The 13,924-nt window shown below is 35.2% G+C and overlaps 1 protein-coding gene across 1 annotated transcript in view; it reads right to left on the reverse strand.

Moving 5' to 3' along the window:
- The window catches only part of C1GALT1 (core 1 synthase, glycoprotein-N-acetylgalactosamine 3-beta-galactosyltransferase 1), a 42,258-nt gene that overhangs the window by 16,002 nt on the left and 12,332 nt on the right, over positions 1–13,924 (reverse strand). The gene's annotated exons all lie outside the window — the stretch shown is intronic.

Genomic DNA, 13,924 nt, shown 5'->3' on the forward strand with positions numbered 1-13,924 from the left:
AAATTCTTATGAGAATAGTCCTAATTCTACAGTTTTCAACTCCCCAAGATAATTTTTAAACGTTTGCTAAGCATCTACCACATGCCAGATGCAGTCCATACTTTATTTCGCTTGAAAAAAATTTTAATTTTTATTTCATTTTTCATTCTCACTATGACCACTTTGCAGATAGAAAACAGAAATTTTAAAAAGTTAACAGATAATTTGCACAGGTTGACAAAAATCAATAAAAGTCACAATTTGAACCCAAGTCTGCCTGCTTAAAAAGTCAGTGCTCTTTCCACTGCATTTCTCAAACTCTTTACCCAATCACCACTAACAGCACAGGACAATGGACATGTATAGTGAAGGTAGGGGTTTGGGAGATATGACCGTCAAAATAAAAACTGCTTTGAAATATTTTGTAAAAACAAATAAACAAACCAATGATCACCACTGGAACAACAAAACAGCTTCATGTGGTTATATTTCCAGAATGGCTAGGTTCTTTAAAACCAACCATCCAGCTGAATACAACCAGAAAAACTGAACAAAATGTAAAAATATATATGTTTGGAGACACTGGTAAGATATCAAGGCAGTGAGAATTGAGGGGAGGGGGGACAAGCTCTGGAAAAAGAAAGAAGTCAGGAAAGGTGGGCTGGACATTTGGCACAGCTTCATTCCTCAAGACAGCTACTGATTCTGACAGAGAAAACAGGAGCTGACACAAAGAAGCTAAGAAAAAAAACAGAGTCCATCATCTGTCTCGGAGAAGAGGTCTTGGAAAACAGCCAGGCTTTTATCTGGATCCTGAAAGGCTACAATCTAGGAATAAGGAAGGAGAAGAAATTAGACCAAACTTCACAAGGACTGAAGCCCAAGTTGGAATCATCTTAACCACTGACTGATTAGGGTGATCTACCCCTAGCCTAACTGCAAAAATAAAGTTTCCTGGATAAATATAAAATTATGGAGAACCTCAAATTATTATTATAATTTTTTGGTAGTGATAATGTCCAACACAATACAAAATAATCAGGTATCAAAATTAAAAGTCTGACTGAAAACAGAGAAAAGAGTAGAAAATAGAAACTGACCCGCAGGAGACTTAAATAAGACATTTTCCTACTAATAACTTTAGTTAGTCAATAAGTTCAACGACAAGATTAAGATATAAGGTATAGAATAGACATAGATGAAGAGGAAAATTAATAAACTGAAAGCCAGGTCAGAAGAAATTACACAGACTGAAGTACAAAAAGACATAAGGATGGTAAATAAAAAATTGAGCGAAAGAAACATAAGGAATAGAGTGAAAAGGTCTAACATATGTGTTAATTGGAATCTTTGAAGAAAAAGAGACATATGATTGAGGAGAACCAGTATCTGAAGAAATAATGACTGAACATTTTCCAAAACTGACAAAAGACTACCAACTATCAGATTCAGGAGACTCTATGAAACACAAAAATATTTAAAAAGTAAAAAAAAAAAGAAAGAAAAGAAAATGATACCAAGAAACACCACAGTGAAACTGCCAAAAACCAAAGACAAAGAAAGCATTCTATATCCAGCAAAAATTGCCTTCAAAAATAAATCTGAAAAAGATTTTTCAAAAAACAAAATCTGAATGACTTCATAATAAGCAGGTCTACTCTAAAAGAAATACTAAAAAGAGGGACTTCCCTGATGGCGCAGTGGTTAAGAATCTGCCTGCCAATGCAGGGGACACGGGTTTGAGCCCTGGTCTGGGAAGATTCCCACATGCCACAGAGCAACTTAAGCCCGTGTGCCACAACTACTGAGCCTGTGCTCTAGAGACCACAAGCCACAACTACTGATGAGCCTGTGTGCCAAAACTACTGAAACCTGCGCGCCTAGAGCCCATGCTCCACAACAAGAGAAGCCACTGCAATGAGAAGCCCGCGCACGCACTGCAACGAAGAGTAGCCCCTGCTCGCCTCAACTAGAGAAAGCCCGTGCACAGCAACGAAGACCCAATGCAGTCATAAATAAATAAATAAACAAATAAATAAATTTAAAAAAATACTAAAACAAGTTCTTCAGGCAGAAGGAAAAGAATTCCATGAAAATTCAGAGATGTAAAAAGGAAGGGTGAGCTATAAAAAGCTTATGTATATAAATAAATACAAATGAACACAGGCTACATAAAACATTAAAAAGTTCCCACAAGGTATTATTACTATTATCATTAAAATAAATGACAAAATTTGCACAAAAAGTGTGAGAAGGATACAAAGAGTTTAAGTGTTCTAAATCATTCTGTTGTGTAAAAATACTAATATCAGACTTTAAGACACTAGGAGGGCTTCCCTGGTGGCACAGTGGTTAAGAATCCTCCTGCCAATGCAGGGGACACAGGTTCGAGCCCTGGTCCGGGAATATCCCACATGCCGTGGAGCAACTAAGCCCATGCGCCACACCTACTGAGCCTGCGCTCTAGAGCCCGTGAGCTACAACTACTGAGCCTGCGCACCTAGAGCCCATGCTCCACAACAAGAGAAGCCACTGCAATGAGAAACCTGCGCATCGCAACGAAGAGTAGCTCCCGCTCGCCGCAACTAGAGAAATCCCGCGTGCAGCAGCAAAGACCCAATGCAGCCAAAAATAAAATAAATTAAATAATAAGAAAAGACACTAGGAATGTATACTATAATCTCTGATGTAATCATTAAAAAAGGTAAAAATATATAAGTAAAACTCTAATAGAAAAAATTGAATGATAAAATAATACAAGTATTTTCAAGGCAGAAAAAAGGGAGAAATGGATAAAAAAATACGTGGGACAAACAGGAAACAAAGTTATATGATTAACTAAACACAAATTTATCCGCAATGGCATTAACTATAAAAAGACTAAAAATTCGATTTAAAAGATACAGATTACAAGCCAGACTAGAGAAAAAATAAACCCAAGTATATGCTGCTTACAAGAGACATACATCAAATATATTCAGAAAGTTAAGAGCAAAAGGATGGAAAGAGATATGTCATCCAAACACTTATAAAAAGAAAGTATGTTAAAATCAGACAAAACAAATGAGTCGTTGTTACCTGGTTTGTTATCCTCATGATATTCATTAAACTCTGCATTTATGATTTACACACTTTTCTGTATTAACATTTACTTTAGTAAAAGCTTTATATAAAAATACTTTCATATGACCTTTTATTTTATCTCATTTAATACACATTCAATATATGTATATTTGACATAAAAATATTTATTCCAAAATCTGTAAGTAAATTTGGCATGCCATGGAACTATATACCATGCTTATCCTGTATCTTGTATCTCAGGCCCTCTCTCTTGAATAGCAATTCCAGTTTGAGAAGAATGACCCTAAGGGGAAGTGGAGAGCAAAGCTGCTCAACACCAGAGATGCAAATTACCAATATGAAACCAGCAGGCACTTGTTTACTTCTTTTGCTCTATCTTTACTATAACTTCAAGTTTAGAAAGGTAGGCCTTCATGGGTAAAGAGTATATATGTCCCGTTCAACTCCCCCATTCAATTTCCCAGAGGAAAAACAGAAACAAGTTTACCAAGTCTTTCTGCTGTTTTCCCTGAGGGGCAGCGTCCTCAAAATCTCCCTCCCACTGTCTTCTTTTCCCCATTCAAACTGCCCTTTAACAAAATCCTTATAATTCAAAAGGTGTAATCTACAATCCCAGAAAAATATCCTTCCTGCTTTAAGTGCTTCTTTTGAAACTCTAAAATTCTCCATATTATTTGAAGCCCAGTTCATTGACCTTGCTCTAGCCAAAACCTTGGTCTGAGATTACATTCAAAAAGCCAAAGAGAACTATTTAACTATCTTTTTGCTATTATGTGAGCTCTCCCTTTAACTGGAGTGTACATTATTAAGACTTGATACAACTGAGGTCAGTGATTTCAAAGAATCATGAATTGAAAACATGAAGCTGAGAGAAGTAAGTGAAAGGCATCACAACTCCAAATTTCTTATGGTAATCAAAGAAAGACTGGCAGAGTAAGATTGAAGCCGTAAACCCAAAGGAAAGCTACTAAGGTAACATTAGCAGGCACTTAAGAAACTGAGAAGTCAACTAGGAGCCACAGTGCAAGCAATTCCCCACGTCTTGTAATTCTCCCACTGACACTCTGCCTTCTAACACACTAGTTTTGATTTTTAATTCTTTTTGTACTGGCTATGACTTTCCTTACCTTAACACCAGATATAATCATATTACAGTCTCAGAAGGGCACAAATCCTTCTGAAATTTCCATGGCTGCAGAGTCTACCACTCCTGGTACTGGAAAGCAACAGTCACAGTGGCATTCAGTACCACTCAGACAGAAAGCACTGTGACTGAGAACAGGAAGTAAGGACTGTAGGGCCTGAGAAAATTCTTATTTCCATCACCACAGTGAATATCTGAAGTGAAGGAAGTGCTGATCAAGCTCCAGTAACCATGAATACTAACCTGCTACCCAGCCATTTTCCAAGAAGATACTGAACTTCAGAACAAGCCTACTTCTGCAGCATGGAGGTTTTATTATTCGTAGATGGATAGGATTTTCTTAGCTGAGGTAGCACTTTTTTAGAAAGACACCTGTTCTGGGGTGAGTGGAGGGAAAACTGACTTCTTGATTTTACAAAATTTGTTACCTTAAAAATATTTTGTGATGCTGTTCGATGCCTGTCATACTCTCACCCCTTCCGGTCCAGAGAATTCTCAGTCAGAATGTGCTGGCTTATCCCTGTTGCTTTTACCCCATCTCCTTCCAATTTCAAGGGCTCCTGCCTTATGACTAAATTTCTGTATACCTCCATTTTTCTTTCTTATTCCTGGCATATAAGAGCTACCTCATATGAGTGGAATGCACCCTAAGCCCCATTCAGATTTTTGGCAAAAATCATCACCCCCACCCCTTCAGATTCTTAACACAAGAGTCTAAAGTAGACCAGACTGGAAGAAGACATTGCTTAACAACACCGCATATTACAAAGGCTTCAATATATATTAATTAGAATTGAATGCAGGGAAGTTATCAATGCCACCTGTTTTCCAAACCTGATGCATAATCAGAATCATTTGAAGAGATTTTAAAACTACAGATTTCAGATGCAAAAGTGCTGGGACAACTAAAATTTATATTTTTATTTTTTAAGGATCAACTTTGTGCTATTCATTGGTTAAAAAAAAAAATCAAGCAAATACAGAACTATGTGAAGAAGAAAGAAACCACCCCAAATCCCATCACTCAGAAACAACTATCATTAACATCTGGTGAATATCATTACAAATATGAATAACATCTTTATGAATAACAGAGGTAGAAGGGGGATAATTATACCTAACATTTGGGCCCTGTACTAATAAGAGCATGGATTACCTGTAAACCATAAACTAGGGACTATTAATCCCACTTTACAGATTAACTCAGACACAGAGGGTTTAGTAAGCTTCCCAAGGTCACACCAGCAATCTGAATCAAGAATTCAGATTCTTAACCATTGTGCTATCGTTTTACAGAATTGGGATTATATTAGTCATGCTACTTTAAAGATTTAACATAGTAAATTAGATTTATTTGAATTTATAGAAAAAAGGAAAATTAAGTGAATCTAAATTAACTTTGAACATCAGCTAATAAACATTTAGAATGTGAACACCCTCCTCTAAACAATCCCTCTAAAGATAAGGATTATGAAAAAATAAAGCAATCAGAGGCTTTATTTTTTATTACATATTTCAAATTTAGACAGTACCTATTGATTTCTTGCTTTGAGAAAGTGTAAATCAGCATATATATACATACTCCCACAACAATCAATTTTTGTGAACTACTTTTATTCTGTAAAATTTACATAGCTTATATTCTGTAAATTACACTGTAATTCCCATGACTGCTTGATCTTGAATATATTTTAAATTGGACTCTATGCTCACTAATAGTTCTTTTATCACAGCTGCTCTAAATGTGAGTTCTTTATTAATGTCGTGTTTTTGTTGGCTGGATTTCAGCAAGTAATTTTTGTAATGGTGCTCATTGGTGCTATATTCTAAATTCTTGCAGGCTGGAGAATGTTTACTACTGCCTTTGTACCTGAAGCACAACTTGACCTAGTACAATCTCTCTTCTTCTTAAAACTGTAAAAATAACTCATGGTCTTCCCACACTGGTGCCAGAAACTTTGAGGGTAGACTGATCTTTTATCCTTGTATATAGATAAATGCTCCTCTTCTTTTATGGTTGGTTTTCAGTCACTCATTGGTCACTAACATCCTCTCACCAAGACTTTAATGCCCTTTATTACACAAGCAAATCCTTCCTCCAGTTTTTTAGGCTTTCAGAAAGTCACTGGAATTCACAATAAAGTCCTAGGCTTTCAGTGTTTTTTGTTTGTTTTTTATATTTTAGTACTTTATACCATATCCTGCCAGGGTTGTCAGTCTAGAATTTGTAAACTGTTCTGGATTATCATATTCATTTGTTATATTCACATATTCAAAATATATTTCTCTCTTCAAATCACATTAAAATGATGTTCAAAAACTTTTCCCCAAAGACTTTCCTTATAAAACTGGGATGAATGTTATATAGTGATACAACTTATAAATGCTTACAAATACACTGCATGTGAGGCATTATGTTTGAAACTTTTATATGTTTTCTCTGATCCTCACAATTGGATATAAAGTAGGAGGAATCAGTCAACCTGAATTCAAGACATCATACAGCTACTGAAATCAAGATTCTATAGTACTGGTGGAGGGAGAGACTCATGGATCAATGGAGTAGACTAGAGAACCAGAAACCACTTAAATAGCTCCACTGATTTCTGACAAAGGTACAAAAGCAACTGAGTGGAGGAAAGATAAACTTTTCAATAAATGGTGCTGGACATCCCTAGGCAACAAAATAAACCCTGACCCAAGTCTCACATCTTATATAAAAATTAAATCAAAATGGATCACCGACTTAAATGTAAAACATGCAACTATAAAATTTTTAGGAAAAAGGAAGGAGAAAAATCTTCAAGATTGAGAGGCAGGCAAAGAGTTCTTAGACTTGACTCCAAAAGCACAATTCATAAAAGGGTAAAATTGATAAACTGGACTTCATAAAAATTAAAAACTTTTGCTCTGTGAAAAACCCTACTGAGAGAATGAAAAGACAAGCTACAAACTGGAAGAAAATATCTGTAAACCACATACCTAACAAAGAACTAGTATTTAGAATATATTAAAAACTCCCAAAACTAAACAGAAAAAAATCCAATTAGAAAATAGGCAAAAGACATGAACAGATATTTCACTGAAGAGATGTACAGATGACAAGCAAATGAGAAAATGTTCAACTTCATTTACCATTAGGAAAAATGCAAATTAAAACCACAATGAGATATCTCTACTTACCCATAAGGATGGCTAAAATAAAAAACAGTGATAACACCAAATGCTGGTGATGTGGAAAAACTAGATCACTATATATTGCTGATGGGAATGTAAAAGGATGTCCAGCCACCACAGATCAAAGGTAACTACGCAGAGAAAAATATGTTCTGACCCATGAAACAAACCCAACTTCTTATCAAGGTAAACTATTCACCCTGACAAAATGGGAAAACAGCCAAACAAATTTGAATGATATGCCTCCAACCTGGTGAAGCCCCCCTACTGCCTAGAGTCTTAAAATAAAAAATCATTAAAAAGTCAAAGTTCCGGGCTTCCCTGGTGGCGCAGTGGTTGAGAGTCTGCCTGCCGATGCAAGGGACACGGGTTCGTGCTCCGGTCCGGGAAGATCCCACATGCCGCGGAGCGGCTGGGCCCGTGAGCCATGGCCGCTGAGCCTGCGTGTCCGAAGCCTGTGCTCCGCAACGGGAGAGGCCACAACAGTGAGAGGCCTGCATACCGCAAAAAAAAAAAAAAAATTCAAAGTTCCTACTTGCAGCTGTCCAAGGTCCCAGCTCCCCAATTTACCTCTCTCAGGTGTCTAACTGACTAGACAGAAACTGTCAGCCAGCAGCAGCATAGATCTCTAGCTCAAAATTTAAAGGGAAGATCCAAATGGTGCATAAAACAATCATCTATCTATCTAGGTAATAAAAGAGATTTTCAACTACACGATTTTTAAGCAAGGTTACCTAGAATTGATTCTATTAAAAAATGAACAAGCAGAAATACATGGAACCTACATAAAAACCTTGTAGTGGGAAACAAAATTAAACATAGGATGCAAAAGACAAGGGAAAAGCACAGACCTGAATACTTACTCCATAGGAAAGAAAATCTTAAACTATATAGGACTATTTTGTAGTCTTTTAGAAACTGAAGGGATTAGAGCAATTATGCAGGAAATGATAGCTATGAAAGACAGGCAATGGAGAGCCAACAGAGAAATAACTTATTTCTCAAAAGAGAAGAGAATAAATGAAATAGAAAAAAAAAGTCAAAGATATAAAAGAAAATGCACTGAAATGGAAGCCATGCATCAAAATATTTAAAGGTCTCACATATAATCAAGAAAAACCTTGGTTAAGAGATCCTGAACTTGGGGTGGGGGGAGGTTGTTGTTGTTGGTGGGATGAATTGGGAGATTGGGATTGACATATATACACTAATATGTATAAAATAGATAACTAATAAGGACATGCTGTATAAAAAATAAATAAAATTAAATTGAAAAAATTAAATTGAAAAAAAAAAAAGATCCTGAACTTCAGTTAAAAAAAAATCTCTATAAGTATCCAGGGAAAAATAAGCAAGTCAAAGGGAAAAATTAGGCAGAACTACAAGGAAAAAATTATTAGGCAGCTTTCTCCTCTGTGTTATTATATGTCAAAAGAAATGCTGCAAAAACCCAAGTTTTTGAGGGGGACAACATTCCCATAGACTTAAAGATTCAGCAAGTTGTCATTCAAGAATCCATATGACAGGAAGACATTCTCAAATATGCAAAGGACTCAGTACCCACATACCCTTGATACATTACCTACTTAAAGGTAATGAGAGTTACCAGCTGAGTAAAATCCAAATTAAAACAAAAACAAAAACCCAAATTCACAAATGAAGAAATCACACAATGAAAGGGTTAGCATTAATAAAAGGCTGTAATCCTTTCCAATATAACACTGTGGAGTGGTAACGATGAAACAAAGCAGAAATATTATTATCCTAGAAAGAAAAGCTACATGAGATAAAGTGATAATAGTAATTTAACTGTAAGACACATAGGCAGAAAGGGCATATCATGTGAATAAAAATGGAGTAGGGAGGGGTAGGAGAGAATGTGCTAACAAGTATGTACTCTAATTTCATTAGAGGGGTAACTCAGAGGTTTTTCTTTAAGATTAATTTAAGCTTTAATTTAATTTAATTTAATTCATTGCAGCACTATTTACAATAGCCAGGTCATGGAAGCAACCTAAATGCCCATTGAGAGACGAATGGATAAAGAAGTTGTGGTACATATATACAATGGACTATTACTCAGCCATAAAAAGGAACGAAATTGAGTCATTTGTTGAGACGTGGATGGATCTAGACTGTCATACAGAGTGAAGTAAGTCAGAAAGAGAAAAACAAATATCGTATATTAATGCATGTATGTGGAACCTAGAAAAATGGTACAGATGAACTGGTTTGCAGGGCAGAAGTTGAGACACAGATGTAGAGAACAAACATATGGACACCAAGGGGGAAAGCCGCGGGGGGGTGGGGATGGTGGTGTGCTGAATTGGGGACTGGGATTGACAGGTATACACTAATGTGTATAAAACTGATGACTAATAAGAACCTGCTGTATAAAAAAATAAATTAAATAAAATTTTAAAATTAAAAAAAACTTCAAATACACACAAAAGTATAACAATAAACCCCCATATATCCATCACATGACTAAATTATAACTTTAAAATTTGCTACGTTACTTTATTATTTCTTCAATTGATGATAGTATTTTAATGCAAATCCCAGACATCAAGTCATCTCACCTCCATGTACGTCTATACACCTCTCTGAAAATATGGACATTTTTTTACAAGCCAAAATGCCCTTATCAAATGCCTAACAAAATTATCAATGCCTAACAAAATTAACAATAATTCTTTGGACTTATCCAACTCAAGTCTGTAATCAAATTTTCCCAACTGTCTTCTATAATCAAATTGCCTCAATTAGCTCACAAATGTCTTTTCACATTTGGTTTGTGCAAATCAGGATTCAAACTATATCCAAACTCACAAATGAAATGAAAAAAAAGAGCAATTTATATAAGAAATAACTATTAAACATGAAAACCTAAATGAAAACCACATTTCTCTAAAAAAACAAATAATCAAAGCTGACTCAAGATATAAAACCTAAATGAACCAAAAAACCAGAGAAGAAATAAAGAATGCTGTCAAACAGCCAGACTTCAAAGAGGTCCAGGTTTTTCCTGGATAAAATACTTCAGTCTTTCAAAAAACATAATTATTATACTACATAAATCATTCTGGAAAATTAAGTAGCAGAACTTAACCAATTCTTCTTTTATGTAAAAGGTTGGGTACTGATATCTGACAAAGAGAGACCAAAAATAAAATAGAAAACCTCAGTCCAATCTTACCCCCAAATAATACATTATTACAGGAAATGCAGCCCAAACATTAGTAGTTATCTTAAGTTGGGTCCCCAGGAAGCAAACTCTCAGATGACGCATTTGTGCGAATGTGATTTATTAGAAAGTATTTCTGGGAAAAACTTGTAGGGAAGTAGAACAGGGAAGGGTAGGAAGCCAAGAAAGGGTAAGATACCAAGCAAAGTCCATGGAGGGTAATTTTAGCTTAATCCCTCAAGGTAGTTCTAGAGGCAGTGTAGGCCACACCTCAGAGCTGTACCCACACAGTCAATCACTGGTTAAGGGCTATCCATAAGAAACAAATTCCCCAGACAATTCCAGAGCCTGTACATTGGCAAAACAGGATCTGGCAGTGTGAGGGCAGCCCTACAACAAAGCCTGTGAAGAGGAAGGAGATAAAGGTCTATGGACAGAGTATTAGCATCACCTGTTACAGTGATTGTTGCATAGGTAAAGTTAAAAACCAATTGGTTTGTTTTGCATTATGAAATCCCCAAAAGGTTAAGCAATGAATCATTCCAATTCAACCATCATACAGTGAGGACTACTGGTAATAAGCCCTAAAAACATGTACAGAGATTTCAATTATTTTTTTAATATCTACTCTAAAATATAAATAGCCAGTTAAGAATCACCAGATATTTTAAAGAAAGCCTCTAATATGAAAGAAAAAGATCAACATAGTCAAATTTAACGTAACTTTAAAGAGACCATGTAATGAGATGAAAACTTAAAGAAAAATCCTCAAAACTATCACTAATATCCTGAAAGATAAAAGTCATGCCATGGTATTCTTTTTTTTTTTTTTTGCGGTATGTGGGCCTCTCACTGTTGTGGCCTCTCCCGTTGTGGAGCACAGGCTCCGGACGCACAGGCTCAGCGGCCATGGCTCACAGGCCTAGCCGCTCCGTGGCATGTGGGATCTTCCCGGACCGGGGCATGAACCCGTGTCCCCTGCATTGGCAGGCGGACTCTCAACCACTGCGCCACCAGGGAAGCCCACCATCATATTCTTGAAATAAGAACAAGACACTACCTTAAAAAATTTTTTTCTGAGAAAAAGTACCCCAAGAACTTAATTTATAAGAAAATCAAAAAACTCAATAGAACAGCTGTAGGATAAAGTTAAGGAAATCACCCCAAAAGTGAGCAAAACAAAAAGGGAAGGTGATGGAAAAAAAGAGAGACAATTGATAACTAAAAATCAGTTTAGAGGTGTAGATAAGAGAGGGGAGGAAATCAACAACCAAATATTTCAAGGAAGTTTCCAAACTGGAAAGATGCAATAATGCCCAGTACAGTGAATAAAAACAGACCCATAAAGATACATTATAATAAAATTTCACAATACTTGTCAAAGAAACCATTCTGTAAACTTTCAGAGAAAGCGGCAAAGGGTCACATGTAAGAGATCAGGAATTCACTGGTTTTGAATTTTCAAACAGCAATACTGAAAGTTGAAAACAATGGAGAAACTCCCTCAAAATTCTGAGGAAAAAAAGATTTCCAAGCTAGAATTTTATACCCAGTCAAACTATCCATAAATAAGTATGAGGGATAAGTAAAGATATTTTAAAGACAGGACAGGCTTGGTCAGATCAATATTCAGTGTATCACACTGTTTCTATTTTAAAGCAACAGTAGGGAACTGATGCAGAAATGCTGAGCAAGCTGTTAAGAGATGCAAGTATGGAACCTGGGAAAACACTCACAGTTGGTCATTTGTATATTTGAATTACAACATTAAAAATAACAGCCAAATCTAAAATATGATGTAGCAAATAAAAATAGGTAACACTGAATGATGATTCAATGCAAAGGATACTCTTCTAAGTAATTTAAATTCATTCATTTAAACTTTCCATAGCATGATGCAGGCTAAAAGAGTTACATAAATTCCTGATACTTTTGATAGTTTGCCATGTGGCCTGATATCATTAAAAACTCAAGATAACTTAAAAATTTCTTTAGTGTATTCCCTTTTTGTCTTCAAAGGGTAGTTTAGTGGCTCAACTCAATATAATTGAAGGAAATCATTTTAATAACATATAAAAAAGCATTTATGAATAATGCCTGCACATAAGCCCTCAATTATCTGCTAAATGAGTCAGTCAAAAATTAGAATCAATAAAATATAAAATTATATAAACATATATTCACTAAATAGAATATTTTAAAATCACTAAGCATTTTCTGAAAATTACACAATAAATGGAAATATGCTTAGCACACAAGTGAAAATAAAGAGGATGCAAAGTTTTATTTATAATGTTATTACAATTCTGTGCTTAAAAAAAAAAGCTATCCTAAAAAAAAAGACTAGAAAAAATATATCAAAATGTTAACAATTTCTCATTTCTAATCTTAATTCTAATTTCTAATTTCAGTGGTGGAATTAGGGGCAACTAAGACTATTTTTCTTTCCATATTTTTCCAAATTGAGTTCAATGAGTATACATTACTTGGAACAGTTCTCAAAAATTTTAGTCTCAAGATCCCTTTAAACTCTTCATTAGTGAGGATCTCAAATAGCTTTTGTTTATGTGACTTATATCTATTGATTAGAATTTTATTAAAAATTAAAACAAAAATATAAATATCTATTTATTCATAAATAGTGACAAATCCACTACCTGTTTTACATAAATAACTTATTTTATGGAAAAGAATTACATTTTCTAAAAAAATTATTAAGAAGAGTGGCATTGTTTAAAATATTTGCAATCTCAGTATCTGGTTTAATAGAAGATACCTGGATCTGGCATTCCATATCTCCTTCTGCATTCAATTTGTCACAATATCATATATTATGTAGCTTCTTAAAAAACCTGACTGTACACTTGTAAGAGAATGAGTGAAAAAAAAGCAAATAACATTTTGATACTAGTATAAATAGATTGACTTTATCAACCTCCTAAAACAATATAAGGGATCTCATTTTTCCTGCACACTTTGAGAATTGTTGCATTATTTTGACTAAAATTTTTTTTCTCTCCAAAAATACTGAACGGTGGCTGGTAGCTTGCTGGATCATGAAATAAATAGGATAGAGGCTTGAGAGTTCTGATTTCTGAGTGAATAGAACTCAAAAAGGAACACGCTGTACTCAACTTCCCTTCTCGGCTCAAAGAGTAATGTTTTTTTGTTGTTTTTTTAAAATAAATTTATTTATTTTATTTTTGGATGCGTTGGGTCTTTGTTGCTGTGCCGGGGCTTTCTCTAGTTGCAGGACTACTCATTGTTGTGGTGCACGGGCTTCTCATTGCAGTGGCTTCTCTTGTTGTGGAGCACAGGCTCTAGGCACACAGGCTTCAGTCGTTGTGGTACGT

This window comes from Mesoplodon densirostris, chromosome 9 (genome assembly GCF_025265405.1).
Source record: "Mesoplodon densirostris isolate mMesDen1 chromosome 9, mMesDen1 primary haplotype, whole genome shotgun sequence".
Lineage (NCBI taxonomy): Eukaryota > Metazoa > Chordata > Mammalia > Artiodactyla > Ziphiidae > Mesoplodon > Mesoplodon densirostris.